The sequence below is a fragment of the Molossus molossus genome, unplaced genomic scaffold (genome assembly GCF_014108415.1).
Source record: "Molossus molossus isolate mMolMol1 unplaced genomic scaffold, mMolMol1.p scaffold_m16_p_13, whole genome shotgun sequence".
In the NCBI taxonomy this organism is placed as follows: domain Eukaryota; kingdom Metazoa; phylum Chordata; class Mammalia; order Chiroptera; family Molossidae; genus Molossus; species Molossus molossus.
In genome coordinates this window covers 20,213,876-20,228,420 of record NW_023425348.1, presented here as the reverse complement: position 1 = coordinate 20,228,420, position 14,545 = coordinate 20,213,876, and the positions used below count along the sequence as shown (strand labels likewise).

At 41.2% G+C, this 14,545-nt stretch overlaps 1 pseudogene; it reads left to right on the top strand.

Moving 5' to 3' along the window:
* The first annotated feature begins 11,466 nt into the window (after positions 1 to 11,466).
* Positions 11,467 to 12,349, top strand: LOC118627475 (annotated as a pseudogene).
* The last annotated feature ends 2,196 nt before the right edge of the window (positions 12,350 to 14,545 follow it).

Here is a 14,545-nt window from a genome sequence, read left to right as displayed (position 1 = left end):
GCCTTAATTATTGTTAATGCTTATATTTCATAAAATTTGAATTATGACCCAAAAATATTTATGAAACACCTAGATATTTTTTCTAAAACATTTTTAAATCTCTATTTTTAATATTTTATCCTCATATTTTATTGCTTATGTAGTAGTAGTCAAAATGCCTTTCTCCTAGAGATTTTTTATAATGCCTAGATATTAGAAGTTTCAGTAGTAAACACTCAAAGAATTTTAAAGTAAGAAAGAACTTTACACATCCTCTACACCACACTCCTCATTTTAGTGATGACATCTAAGTACTTTTTAAATAGCATTGGTTAAAGCATTGATAACATCTATATTCGAATGTCCATGGAAATAAAACTAGTATTTTGCCCTTTTGGTTTCTGTAGTCCAGCAGAGAAAAGAAAGAAAACAACACTTATCTACAGAAAAATTAGACCTTTATAAGTTACTGCATTTTTTGGAAATCAAAGTTCTGTGATTCTTTTATTTATGGGTTTACTATTGAGTACCTCTTAATCATCTCCAATAGAAATCAAATACAGCCCCCTCAATAAATGTATCATCTATGAGTTCTCAAAGGCTGGTAAACAATGTGTCAGGATCGAGGAATGGTCTAAGGCACCACTCAAGCTCTGCTTCAAAGGCTGGTAAACAAGCAATTACATCAGAGTGTGGTAAATGTTACAAGTAACAAAGATTATAATGCAATCACAGAAAGAGTATCTAAACCAGATTTGGGCTGTAGAAGAAGGCACGCTTCCTGGACAATGTGACTGCTAAACAGGGACCTGAAAGATGGGTTAGACAAGCAAAGATGGATAAGGAAGAAAGGGTAATTTCAGGCAGCAGAAACAGCATTTGTCAAACTCCATCTGCTTTCTTTGCCTCATAAATCTCCAAATCAGAATACTGAGAAAGCTTCCAGGCAAAGAGAGCAATTGAACACACACTTACCCCTGCTCCTTCCTAAACCCAACCTAAACAACCGAATGATAAAAAAGTACAAGGAAAAAAGACCAGGAGAGAAGACGGCACCAAACCTTGAGGGTTAGAAAGCAAGTAACTGATTCATATGACCAAAGAAAGCTAAAAACTTTGCTGGCAGCGGGGGAAGCCTAAAAGCAGTTTGTCCTGCAGAGCCACAGAAAAGCTCAGGTTTGAAGGAAACTGGGGTAAAGGTGAGACTGAAACAGGATTAGTCTAAAGTCTGTTTAAGAAGCAGTTAGACACCAGATCCAAATCCCCACCTAACAGAGCTGGGCAACTCCCCTTCTTTTACCAAACCAGGAGTGTTTAACAACCTCAGAATAAAAGAAAATTTGTTTAACCCAGTAAAGTGCATTTAGCGGTTGCTGTGATATTCTGCTGTGATTCCCCTTCAGGTCAGCAGTTAGCAGCTCTCAGTTGAGTCACTCTCCAGGCATTGCCCTGGGGCCTAAAGGCTCTTCACTTAGTCCTTATCCAATGCCTGGTGGCTGTGGGGCATAAAGGGCAGTCCCCTTGGCCTCAAGTTAGAGTCTGAAAGGCATGAATCTATACCAGGAAGAAACAGAAAATGTAACTTTTTTATTTATTTTTTTTAACTTTATTGTTGAATGTATTACAGATGTTCCTCTATTTTCCCTCACTGACCCCCACCTCCTCACTCCCGCCCCCCTCCTGCCGTTTCCCACACTATTGTCTTTGTCCATTGGTTATGCATGTAAGTTCTTTGGTTAAATTCTTCCCATCCTCCAACGCCTTTTCCTTTGAGGTTTGTCAGTCTAGCAACAAATTTGTACTTCTTAATCCCTTCACCTTTTTCACCCATTCCCCTAACCCCCCTCCCATCTGGCAACCAACAAAATGTTCTCTGTATCTATGAGAATGTTTCTGTTCTGCCTGTTCATTTTGTTTGTAGATTCCATTGCCTATAGATATGTATTCATTGCCATTTTGTTTGTTCATATATTTTATCTTTTTCTTCAAAAAGACCCTTCATCATTTCATGTAATAACGGTTTGGTGGGGATGAACTCTTTTAACTTTTTCTTGTCTGGGAAACTTTTTATATGGCCATCGATTCTAAATAACAGCTTTGCAGGATAGGGTAATCTTGGTCGTAGGTTCTTGCTTTTCATCACTCTGAATATTTCTTGCCACTCCCTTCTGGCCTGTAAAGTTTCTTTTGAGAAATCAGCTGACAGTCTTATGGGAACTCCCCTGTAGGTAACTAGCTGCTTTTCTCTTGCTGCTTTTAAGATTCTCTCTTTGTCTTGAACCTTTTGCACTTTGATGATGATGTGTCTTGGTGTGGTCCTCTTGGGGTTCATCTTGTTTGGGACTCTCTGTGCTTCCTGGACTAGTATATCTGTTTCCTTCACCAAGTCAGGGAAGTTTTCTGCCATTATTGTTTTAAATAGGTTTTTGAGCCCTGGCCAGTTTGGCTCAGCGGTTAGAGCGTCGGCCTGCGGTCCGGAGAGACCCGGGTTCGGTTCCCGCTAAGGGCACGTACTTTGGTTGCAGTTTGTCCCCGGCCCTGGTTGGTTGTGCGGGTGGCAGCCACTCGATGTGTCCCTTCACATCGATGTTTCTCTCTCTCTCTCCCTCCCAATCTATCTGTACAAAAAAAATGGAAAAATATCCTCGGGTGAGGATTAAAAAAAATAATAATAAATAAATAAATAAATAAATAGGTTTTTGATTTCTTGTTCTCTCTCTTCTCCTTCTGGCACCCCCAAGATGCGAATGTTGGCATGCTTGAAGTTGTCCCAGAGGCCCCTTACACTATCCTCATTTTTTTGGATTCTTTTTTCTTTTTGCTGTTCTGATTGGGTGTTTTTTGCTTCCTTATATTCCAAATCAATGCTTTGCTTCTTGGATTTACGTACTCTACTATTGAATCTGTGTAAATTATTCTTTATTTCAGTTAGTGCCTCCTTCATTTCTGACTGTGCATCCTTCATTTCTGACTGGTCCTTTTTTATGCTCTTGAGGCCCTCACTAAGTTCACTGAGGTTCTCACTAAGTTCATTGAGCATCCTTATTAGCAGTATTTTGAACTCAGCATCTGTTAGGTTGCTTATCTCCATTTCGCTTAGTTCTTTTCTTGGGGTTTTGTTCTGTTCTTTCATTTGGAACCTGTTTCTTTGTCTCCTCATTTTGGCTGCCTCCCTGTGTTTGTTTCTGTGTATTACTTCACGAGAGGTATGGGGCTAGCTGAGACCAGATGCTGCTTGTTTGAAAGGATTTAGGAAAACCTGAAACAGGATCCAAGACAGGCCAATCCTATGGTTAAGCAAGTGGCAACAGCTTGGGTGGGCCTGAAAGTTGGGTGGGGCGGGGCCTCAGGGAATCACCAGGGCAGGGTTACCAGTGTGAGCCAGGTTGCTAGAGTCCCAGATATGGTGGCTATCTGCCTCCCCAGGGAAGGGCTCACCAAAGGAACAAAGGCCTCTGACAGCACGTTTGTCCCTGAGAAAGCCCCCTCTCCAGCCCTCGCTCCAGTGCCAAACAGCTCAGTTCTTCCCTGTATGTCTCTGGTGCCCCTCGAGCTGCCTCCCCTCCAAGCTTAGAGGATAGAGTCCGGTAAGTCCGTGTGCGGGCCCTTTAAGGAGCTGCCTCCCTGAGCCTCAGTTCCTGCTGATTTCCAGATCTTAGCTATTATAAAAAGTGCTGCTATGAACATAGGGGTGCGTACAGTCTCTTCAATAAATGGTGTTGGGAACATTGGACAGCTACATGCAAAAAAATGAAGCTAGACCACCAATTTACACTATACACAAGAATAAACTTAAAATGGATAAGACTTCAATGTTACTCATGAATCCATAAAAATTCTAGAAGAAAATGAAGACAACAAAATTTCAGACATATACAGCAGAATTTTCACTGATACATCACCTAAGGCAACAGAAACAAAGAAATAAATGAACACATGGGACTGCATCAAACTAAAAAGCTTCTGCACAGCAAAAGAAAAAAACATCAAAATGGAAAGGGAACACACTATATAGGAGACCATAATTGCCAATGATACATCAGATAAGGGGTTAATTTCCAAAATATATACAGTGCTCATACAGCTCAACAAAAGGAAGACAAAGAACCCAATTTAAAAATGGGCAAAGGAACTCAATAGACACCTCTCCAAACAGGACATACAAATGGCCAAGAGACATATGAAGAAATGCTCAACATCACTAATCATCAGAGAGATGCAAATTGAAACAACAATGAGGTATCACCTCACACCTGTCAGAATAGCCGCCATCAACAAATCATCAAACAACAGGAGGGACTTTTGTTCAAGATGGCGGCGTAGGTAAACACAGTATCGCGTCCTCCCATAACCACATCAAAGTTACAACTAAACTGGAGAACAAACCATCATTCAAAACTGCCTGAAATGAAGATAAATGGAAGTCCTACAACTACAAAATTAAATAAGCAGCAGCATTGAGACTGGTAGGAGGGGCAGAGGCTGACGGGCTGGTCCCACACCCATGGGTGGTGGATAAAAATCAGGAGGGACACCTCAGCTGGGAAGGTCCTCCCTGAGGAGTGAGGGGTCCCCGTCCCACACCAGTCACCCTGCTCAGGGTTCCAGTGCCAGGAAGAGAAGTCCCCATAACTTCTGTTCATAGCAGCACTTTTTATAATAGCTAAGATCTGGAAACCAGCAGGAACTGAGGCTCAGGGAGGCAGCTCCTTAAAGGGCCCGCACACGGACTTACCGGACTCTATCCTCTAAGCTTGGAGGGGAGGCAGCTCGAGGGGCACCAGAGACATACAGGGAAGAACTGAGCTGTTTGGCACTGGAGCGAGGGCTGGAGAGGGGGCTTTCTCAGGGACAAACGTGCTGTCAGAGGCCTTTGTTCCTTTGGTGAGCCCTTCCCTGGGGAGGCAGATAGCCACCATATCTGGGACTCTAGCAACCTGGCTCACACTGGTAACCCTGCCCTGGTGATTCCCTGAGGCCCCGCCCCACCCAACTTTCAGGCCCACCCAAGCTGTTGCCACTTGCTTAACCATAGGATTGGCCTGTCTTGGATCCTGTTTCAGGTTTTCCTAAATCCTTTCAAACAAGCAGCATCTGGTCTCAGCTAGCCCCATACCTCTCGTGAAGTAATACACAGAAACAAACACAGGGAGGCAGCCAAAATGAGGAGACAAAGAAACAGGTTCCAAATGAAAGAACAGAACAAAACCCCAAGAAAAGAACTAAGCGAAATGGAGATAAGCAACCTAACAGATGCTGAGTTCAAAATACTGCTAATAAGGATGCTCAATGAACTTAGTGAGAACCTCAGTGAACTTAGTGAGGGCCTCAAGAGCATAAAAAAGGACCAGTCAGAAATGAAGGATGCACAGTCAGAAATGAAGGAGGCACTAACTGAAATAAAGAATAATTTACACAGATTCAATAGTAGAGTACGTAAATCCAAGAAGCAAAGCATTGATTTGGAATATAAGGAAGCAAAAAACACCCAATCAGAACAGCAAAAAGAAAAAAGAATCCAAAAAAATGAGGATAGTGTAAGGGGCCTCTGGGACAACTTCAAGCATGCCAACATTCGCATCTTGGGGGTGCCAGAAGGAGAAGAGAGAGAACAAGAAATCAAAAACCTATTTATTTATTTATTTATTTATTATTATTTTTTTTAATCCTCACCCGAGGATATTTTTCCATTTTTTTTGTACAGATAGATTGGGAGGGAGAGAGAGAGAGAGAAACATCGATGTGAAGGGACACATCGAGTGGCTGCCACCCGCACAACCAACCAGGGCCGGGGACAAACTGCAACCAAAATACGTGCCCTTAGCGGGAACCGAACCCGGGTCTCTCCGGACCGCAGGCCGACGCTCTAACCGCTGAGCCAAACTGGCCAGGGCTCAAAAACCTATTTAAAACAATAATGGCAGAAAACTTCCCTGACTTGGTGAAGGAAACAGATATACTAGTCCAGGAAGCACAGAGAGTCCCAAACAAGATGAACCCCAAGAGGACCACACCAAGACACATCATCATCAAAGTGCAAAAGGTTCAAGACAAAGAGAGAATCTTAAAAGCAGCAAGAGAAAAGCAGCTAGTTACCTACAGGGGAGTTCCCATAAGACTGTCAGCTGATTTCTCAAAAGAAACTTTGCAGGCCAGAAGGGAGTGGCAAGAAATATTCAGAGTGATGAAAAGCAAGAACCTACGACCAAGATTACCCTATCCTGCAAAGCTGTTATTTAGAATCGATGGCCATATAAAAAGTTTCCCAGACAAGAAAAAGTTAAAAGAGTTCATCCCCACCAAACCGTTATTACATGAAATGATGAAGGGTCTTTTTGAAGAAAAAGATAAAATATATGAACAAACAAAATGGCAATGAATACATATCTATAGGCAATGGAATCTACAAACAAAATGAACAGGCAGAACAGAAACATTCTCATAGATACAGAGAACATTTTGTTGGTTGCCAGATGGGAGGGGGGTTAGGGGAATGGGTGAAAAAGGTGAAGGGATTAAGAAGTACAAATTTGTTGCTAGACTGACAAACCTCAAAGGGAAGGAGTTTGGGGGTTGGGGAAAAATAAACCAAAGAACTTACATGCATAACCAATGGACACAGACAACAGTGTGGGAAAAGGTGGGAGGGAGGTGGCAGAGGGGTGGGAGTGGGGAGGGCGGTGGGAGTGGGGAGGAGGGGGTTCAATGGGGAAAATAGAGGAACATCTGTAATACATTCAACAATAAAGATTTTTTTAAAAAACATGGAACTAAATATAAAATGCTAGTCATTGTTACAGAACTTAAAACTTGAACAATAAATCTAAAATAATTTCCTAAAAAAAAAAAATCCTCAAACAAGTGCCGGTGAGGGTGTGGAGAAAAGGGGACTCTAGTACACTGCTGGTGGGAATGCAGACTGGTGCAGCCACCATGGAAAACACTATGATGTTACCTCAAAAAGTTAAAAATTGAACTGCCATTTGACCCAGTGATCCCACTTCTAGGAATGTATCCCTAAGAAGCCTACAACACCAATCAGAAAGAATATGTGTACCCCTATGTTCATAGAAAATGTAACTTTTGAAAAGAAAAGTACCATTTATATCAATGGCAAAAATTTTAAGTACCAATGATAAATATTTTAAAAGATATGCAAGCCTTTTCTGGAAAAAAATTATTGAGACATTTTTAAAAACTTTAATAAATGAATGGATATACCACATCTTTGGATCTGAAGACTCAACATAATAAAGATGTCAGTTCTTCCTACTGATCTTAAATATTCAATGCAGTTCCAGTGAAAAGGCTAAAGGGCTGTTTGTGAAACCTGGCAAACTGATCTCAAAATTTATGTGAAAGAGGAAAGGAACAAGAGCCCAGATACACCTGTGTAAGAACAATGTGGAGACACATGCTTTATCAAATAAAATGACTTAATAGAAAGCTCTTAAAATTAAGATAATGTAGTATTGCTGTAGGGATACATATAAAAATCAATGGAACTGAATAAAGAACCCAAAAATAAATCCATGAAAACAAAGATAGCTGATTTATGACAAAGCAGACAGACATTACAGATCAGTGGGCAAAGGACAGAAATGGCGGCCATGGGGTTTACTGCTCAGATTTCCTTTCAAGAGACAACTTGTGCCAAGGAGGATATTGACTGACAGCTTTTATCTGTTGAGCCTTCAGCATCCATGAGTGTTCACAGGCTTGCCTCACTCCCTCAGTCTGTTCCCAACAACTGATTACACAGTCATGCACTGCATAATGGTGCTTCAGTCAACAACAGTGGTCCCATAAGGTTATAATGGAGCTGAAAAATTCCTATCGCCTAGTAACATGTAGCTATTGGTACATGTAGCTCAACACATTACTGCTATATTTGTGGCAATGCCAGTATACAATGTTTATAAAGTGTACAGTAATGTCCTAGGCCTTCATAATCACTCACCACTCACTCACTGGCTCACCCAGAGCAACTTCCAGTCCTCCAAGCTCTTACTTTAGTCTAACAGGGCATTTAATTGCCTCTTCAGGCAATTTGTGTGTTTAGACACACAAATACTTACCATTGTTTTACAATTGCCTATAGTATTCAGTGTAGTAACATGCTGTATGTACAGGTTTTTAGCCTATGAGCAACAGCTGTGCCATGCAGCCTAGGTGTGCAGTGGGCTCTACCATCTAACTGTGTGTGAGCACACTCTACGTTGTTTGCACAATGATGAAACTGAAACCACCTAATGACGGATTTCTCAGAACATAGCTCTGTTAAGTGAATGCATGACTGTAGTGTAAGTACTAGAAACAGACCATTCTTACCCAATGGGGGACTCTTCCAGTGAGCATTCTTTTCTCACAGGTGTATCCTTGGCCTAAGAAAGACTTTTTTCTCTGACATGCTTCTTCCTTCACTCCCTCCTTTCTCAGGTGTCAGACACACATTATAATATCAAGGCTTTCCTGGATGATGCCTGCTCCTTCACAGGTGTTTCCTCCCAATAAATCTCATACATCTCTAATTCCATCATGGTATCTGCTTCTCAGAAACTGAACTGACATAATTGGTGCTGGGAATGCCCCAAGAGAGCAGCCTGCAGGGCAGAGATTGGATCACTCCCCAGCTGACAAGGAGAACCCTAACCTGAGTGGATTGTTGACCATAGATTGTTCCTAGCACAAGGTGGTGACTCAACACCTTAATATTTCACAGATAATGACCTGGGGAGACATTCCAGTGGGGAAAAACAGGTTGACCAATGCAATAATCCAGGCCTTTAAAAGATGCAGAAGCGACAGTGCATGCAAGGACAGTGACACACTAAAGGCAGTTAACAAACAATTAAAGGCTAAGTGTGAGAGCCAGTATATCCTTGCGGTGCTATTGCCTACAAAGAGATCCTTATATCCCTGCAGTGGAAGAGAACACAGCTGAGGAGCTGAGGAGGAAATTAAATGCCCTGTTAGACTAAAGTAAGAGCATGGAAACATGATATGGGGACATCTACTCAGAATCTGGGCTCCGCAGACCCCCAGCTCTGTGCCCACTCTTCTACCCCAGACTACAGAGAGACACCATTGAAGTTCTCAGTGATGCTGGTGCCTCTCTCACCATGCAGATCCTTCTTGCAGATCCTTCAGGCTCAGCACTTGCCTAGCTGCATTGTGCTGGGATTTAACGATAGTTCTCTTCCTGTCAGCCAGGAGAGAAAGTGGGGAAAACTGAGAGATACCTATTTGGCTTGTGGTAGAGAAGCCTCAGTAGGGTCCTCTCATGTTGGTTAAGTGAGGGGTGGTATCACTAAGAACTTCTATTGGTTCTCCTCTGTAGACCACGGCTGAAGTTATGAGAGGTCACAGAGCAGGTCTCGCTAATTCCAATGGATATAATGAGCCTCCAAATTAAGAGATAGCTGGTAGCAGCACTTAACTGCCAGAAGCCCGGGAACTACATTGACCATAACAATCAGTATGGTTAAAGAGGCAGCCAGGAAAACTTGACTGGAATGATTAATAGAATTAGGGGTTTCTAGGGGCAAAATAGCCACCTCCTTTGAAGGGTACTACTTACTTAACATCTACAATCCAAAAAAGGCAAGAAAGGAGGAGCAGAAAGCCAATGACTGTGGTCCTAATAAAAAGTCAATTCTGCCCTGGCAGGTTTTCTCAGTGGTTAGAGCGTCGGCCCGTGGACCAATGAGACCTGGTTTGATTCTGGCCAAGGGCAGGTACCTCGGTTGCAGTTCATCCACGGCCCTGGTGGGGGTTGCGCGGGAGGCAAACTGTCGATGTCTCACTTGCATCGATGTTTCTCTCTCTCTCTCTCTCTCTCTCTCTCTCTCTCTCTCTCTCTCTCTCTTCCCTCCCCCCTCCTTTCCTCCCTCCCTCCCTCCCTTGTAATCTGTCTGAAGATAAGTGGAAAAATATCCTCAGGTAAGGATTAAAAAAATTAATTAATTAAAAAGTCAATTCCCAAACCCAACACAAATTTTAGATCTGGAACCTAGTAAATGAAGAGATGAACAGGTCCCAGTGAGAAGGACCCTGCAATGCCTTCGACAAAGGTGTACTATAAAGATTCTTACTCTTGCCTAAAGAAACCTATGGCCATTTCAGACTATTTACATTGAGAAAATGGGACTAATCAAATATTTAAGAAATATTGAACACTGGCTCTTAGTGCACAGTCATCTTAAGCTACTAGAGGATGCGATATACCAAAACAAGGAGTAAACTGAGAAAACAAAGATAAGAAATCTAAGAAACAAGGTGACTGTTGTGGCCATTAGAATGTACCTTACAGTCCCACAATTACAGGAGTAGAACTGACCAAGGCCCTAGCTGCTATGCTCTGAAATTCATCCCAGTCCACACTTCCCATGCATTAGTCCCAAGGCAGGCTTATTCCTGAGAGACATAGAACTCTTCTGATGGGCCACTTGAAGATTTGCTTAACTTTCATCAGATGACACAGAAATCTAAGACACTTCCATTCAAACATCCTACCCTCAGAGTCAGATTTGCCTTGTTGTCTTATGGATCCCTCAGCCTCTTGCAGCTTCCTCTTCATTTTTGCTCACAGGCATTTCCCTAATAAAATCTTTCCTCATTTAACTCCATTTGGGCATCCAGTTCTTAGAGGACCCAAGCACCAACACAGAAAAACACAGAAAAAGGCTAAAAAAAAATTCCCCAGGATGATGGTAAAGGAAGATTCTAGGTACTAAGCAAACCAGCCGAGACAAATAGAGAAGGGATGGCTACCAGAGAGAAAAATAATAGGACACCTACTATGTTTGAATGTTATTGCTTACTCCACACTCTGGTAGAGTAGGAATTAGCAATAAATTATATTGATAAGTAAACTGAAAATCATAATTTTTAATAATCAAAACAAAAAGTTGAACAAAGGAAATATATTTGACAACAGCAAAAAATTATATTTACAGTCATAATAATGCAATTATTAAATATTAGTATAACAAAAATTATAATATATTAGTAAGTACTTTAGTAGGCTGAATGGGAAGTGTGCAGAAAAGAGTAGAGAATGGTATAAGAAATAGTATATAGTCAGAGGTTAGCATATCACATATGAAACTGAAATACCAAGAATGACAGTATAAGCATGTTGTTTAGAAATATGGAGGTAAGAGAAGCAGATTTTTGGCTCCTTCTCAAATCTCTGTCTAGTTCAGCCTCCTCACCTCCATTCCAGCTTCCACCATGTCCACAAAGATGACCCAGAAGATCTACAAGGTGTACACCTCTGGCCTCCAGGCCTTTAGCAGCCACTCCTACTCAAGAGGGCCTGGCACTTGCATCAGCTCCTCGGCCTTTTCCCCGATAGCCAGTGTTTACAGGGTTGGCCTGAGCACCAACATGAGTCTGGCCAGGGGTTACAGTGGGGCTGGAAGTATGGGGGGCATTATAGCTGTTCAAGTGAACCAGAGCCTGCTGAGCCCCCTGAAGCTGGTAGAGGACTTGAAGAATAAGTATGAGAATTAGGTCAACAAGTGCACAGAGATGAAAAATGAATTTGTGCTCATCAAGAAGGATGTGGATGAAGCTTACATGAATAAGGCAGAGCTGGGGTCCTGCCTGGAAGGGCTGACCAATGAAATCAACTTCTACAGGCATCTGTGTGAAGAAGACATTCGTGAGCTATAGGCCCAGATCTCTGACATATCTATGGACAACAATTGCTCCCTGGACCTGGATAGAATCATTGCTGAGGTCAAGGCCCAGTAAAAGGAGATCGCCGAGAGGCTGAGGCTGAGACCATGTACCAGATCAAGTATGAGGAGCTGGGAACTATGGGGATGACCTGTGTCATATGAATACCAGGATTTCTGAAGTGAACCAAAACATCAGCAAACTCCAGGCTGAGATCGAGGGCCTCAAAGGCCAGATAGCTTCCCTGGAGGCTGCCTTTGCTGCTGCACAGCAGTGTGGGGAACTGGCCATCAAGGATGCTCAGGCCGGGGTGGCTGAGCTGGAAGCATCTCTGAGAACCACCAAGCAGGACATGGCCCAGCAGCTACATGAGTACCAGGAGCTCATGAACGTCAAGCTGGCCCTGGGCATGGAGACTGCCACCTACTGAAAGCTGCTGGAGGGCTAGGAGAACTGGCTGGAATCTAGGATGCAGAACACGAGTATCCATACCAAGACCACCAGCGGCTACTCAGGTGTGGTTATGGGAAACTCAACATAGCCTGGCTTCCAGGCCAACTTGGGCTCTGGCAGGAGCTCTGGCTCCTTCAGCCACACCAGCTCCTCCAAGACGGTGATTGTAAAGAAGATTGAGACCCAAGATGGGAGGACGGTGTCTGAATCATCTGATGTCCTGCCCAAGTGAACGACTACTGCGGTCCCACCTGACCTCCCAGCCTGTGGGAAAGGAGCTGTGCAGGGGGCAGGGAGCACAGGATATCCACTTGAGGCTCAGCCTCAGTCCTCAGCTCACTCTTGTGGTGGGGGAGTTTACTGTCTGGGGGATGCCTCTTTCCCATGCCCCCAACTAAAAGCCAAATAACTGGGTTTTTCCCCCCCAAAATAAAGTCTCAGCTGGCTCCGCCAACTCTTAAAAAAAAAGACATATGAAGGTAAGTTGTTATTTCTAGGGAGAACAAATAAAGAGGATCCTGCTAATTGTTTTATAATAACATGTAGATTTTTAAGTGCTGTCTAACGTGGGTACAGTTTAAATTTAAAATAATTATTAAAAATTCAACAATTGAGCTGCAACAATTTGACAATTATATATAACATATATAAAGAGTTCTTAGAAACCAATAAAAGACGAACACCATGTTGTACATATAGGTGATTCATTTAAAAAATGTGAATAATAGTGTAAAAACATTTCATTTCAGAATTAAGTGAAAGTTTTAAAAAATGAGACTACTAGATATATGCCCAAGAGAACTGAAAATATATATGTTCACACAAAAACTTGTACACAAATGTTCATATCAACATTATTCATAATAGCTAAAAAGAGTTGATGGACCCAAATGCTTATCAACTAATGAATGGAAAATAAAACATGGTATACCACATAATGAAATATTATCCAACAATAAAAAAGAGTGAAGTTCTGATACATGCTTCAAAATAGGTGAGTCTTGAAAACATTATGCTAAGTGAAATAAACCAGTCAAAAAGGCCACATATTGTATGTTCCATTAATATAAAATGTCCAGAATAGGCAAATCTACAGAGGCAGAAAATAGCTTAGTGGTTGCCAGAGGCTTGTGGAGGGGGAAACAGGAAGTGACTATTAATGGGTATGGAGTTTGTTTTTTTTATGGGGTTATAAAAATAGTCTAAAATTAGATAGAGGTGATGACTGCACAACTCTATTAATGTATTAAAAACCACTGAATTGTATACATGGTAAGGGTAAATATTATGGTATGTGAATTATATCTCAATAAAGCTGTTATAAAAAATAAAACCACAAAGAACATTTAAAATGCCCCCAAAAAAAGCAATGAGAAAAAAAAAAAGTGAAAATTAAAAAAAAAAAAAACTTCTTTAAAGCAATGAAAAATGTAGAGCAGAAGAAAATAGTAAGATTAAAAGAAGAAAAGCAAAAAACCACAATTCAAGCGGATGTACTTCATAGTTAAATAAATGAGTGATAAATTACAGAGATCCTCACTCATAGGGTCACACATTGAAGTTTATGTCTCGAATTTGTCATATTCCTTTTAATGTATCATTTCTGTATACAAAATATTTTATTTTATATACCGATTACCACACCAAAAATATGTTCAGGTGGCTCAAGATAGTTTTTTTTTAAGGGCTAGGGATTAAAATAAAACATATCACAGAATCTATTTCATCAACAAAGAGAGGTAGGGTTGTTTTCTTCTTGGCTTGAGAAAAAGAAAAAAGAATTGGGATTTTTAAAAAACGAACTATTAAAGCCTCAGGCTTAGCAAGCAGATACCACATTTCTAGGATAATCTAGCTGATCTACCCCAATGAAAAATATTCCATTGTATTTATTTAGGTTTCTTTCTATATGTATGTATTACCTGAAGTGAGTAAGGTTTTCAAGTGGCTTTTTGCCAAATGAATTGGGAAGGCAAAAATATCATCAAAGACCCACAGATGCTATCAGAGCATTACAAGAAAAGACTTGGAAGCTGTGCATGGCTAGGAAGCCAAGAGGACTCTTCAATCCAAATGAATCATGAGCCAAAAACATCATTTTAAATGGGAGAGAATGAAATCAGTCTCTTCCATAAAACCATCTCCTCAATTTCCAGTTTATTTTCATGACAGGTTAGAAATTACATGTAATTTAATTGGCAAGGTTTGTTTCTTAATCATTTAAGTTATATTTATGTCAGATATGAACAAAAGGTAATCTAGAAACATCTGCTAGAGCATTTCTTCTTCATGGAGCTTTCATTGACACATTCTCTCGGTCACATCAATTCTTAAATAATTCATGTAACCTTATCTTTCAGCTTGGCTACCTAAATAAGCACAAATATATATATATTTATATATTTTCATGTTTGAGAAAGGAAATGAG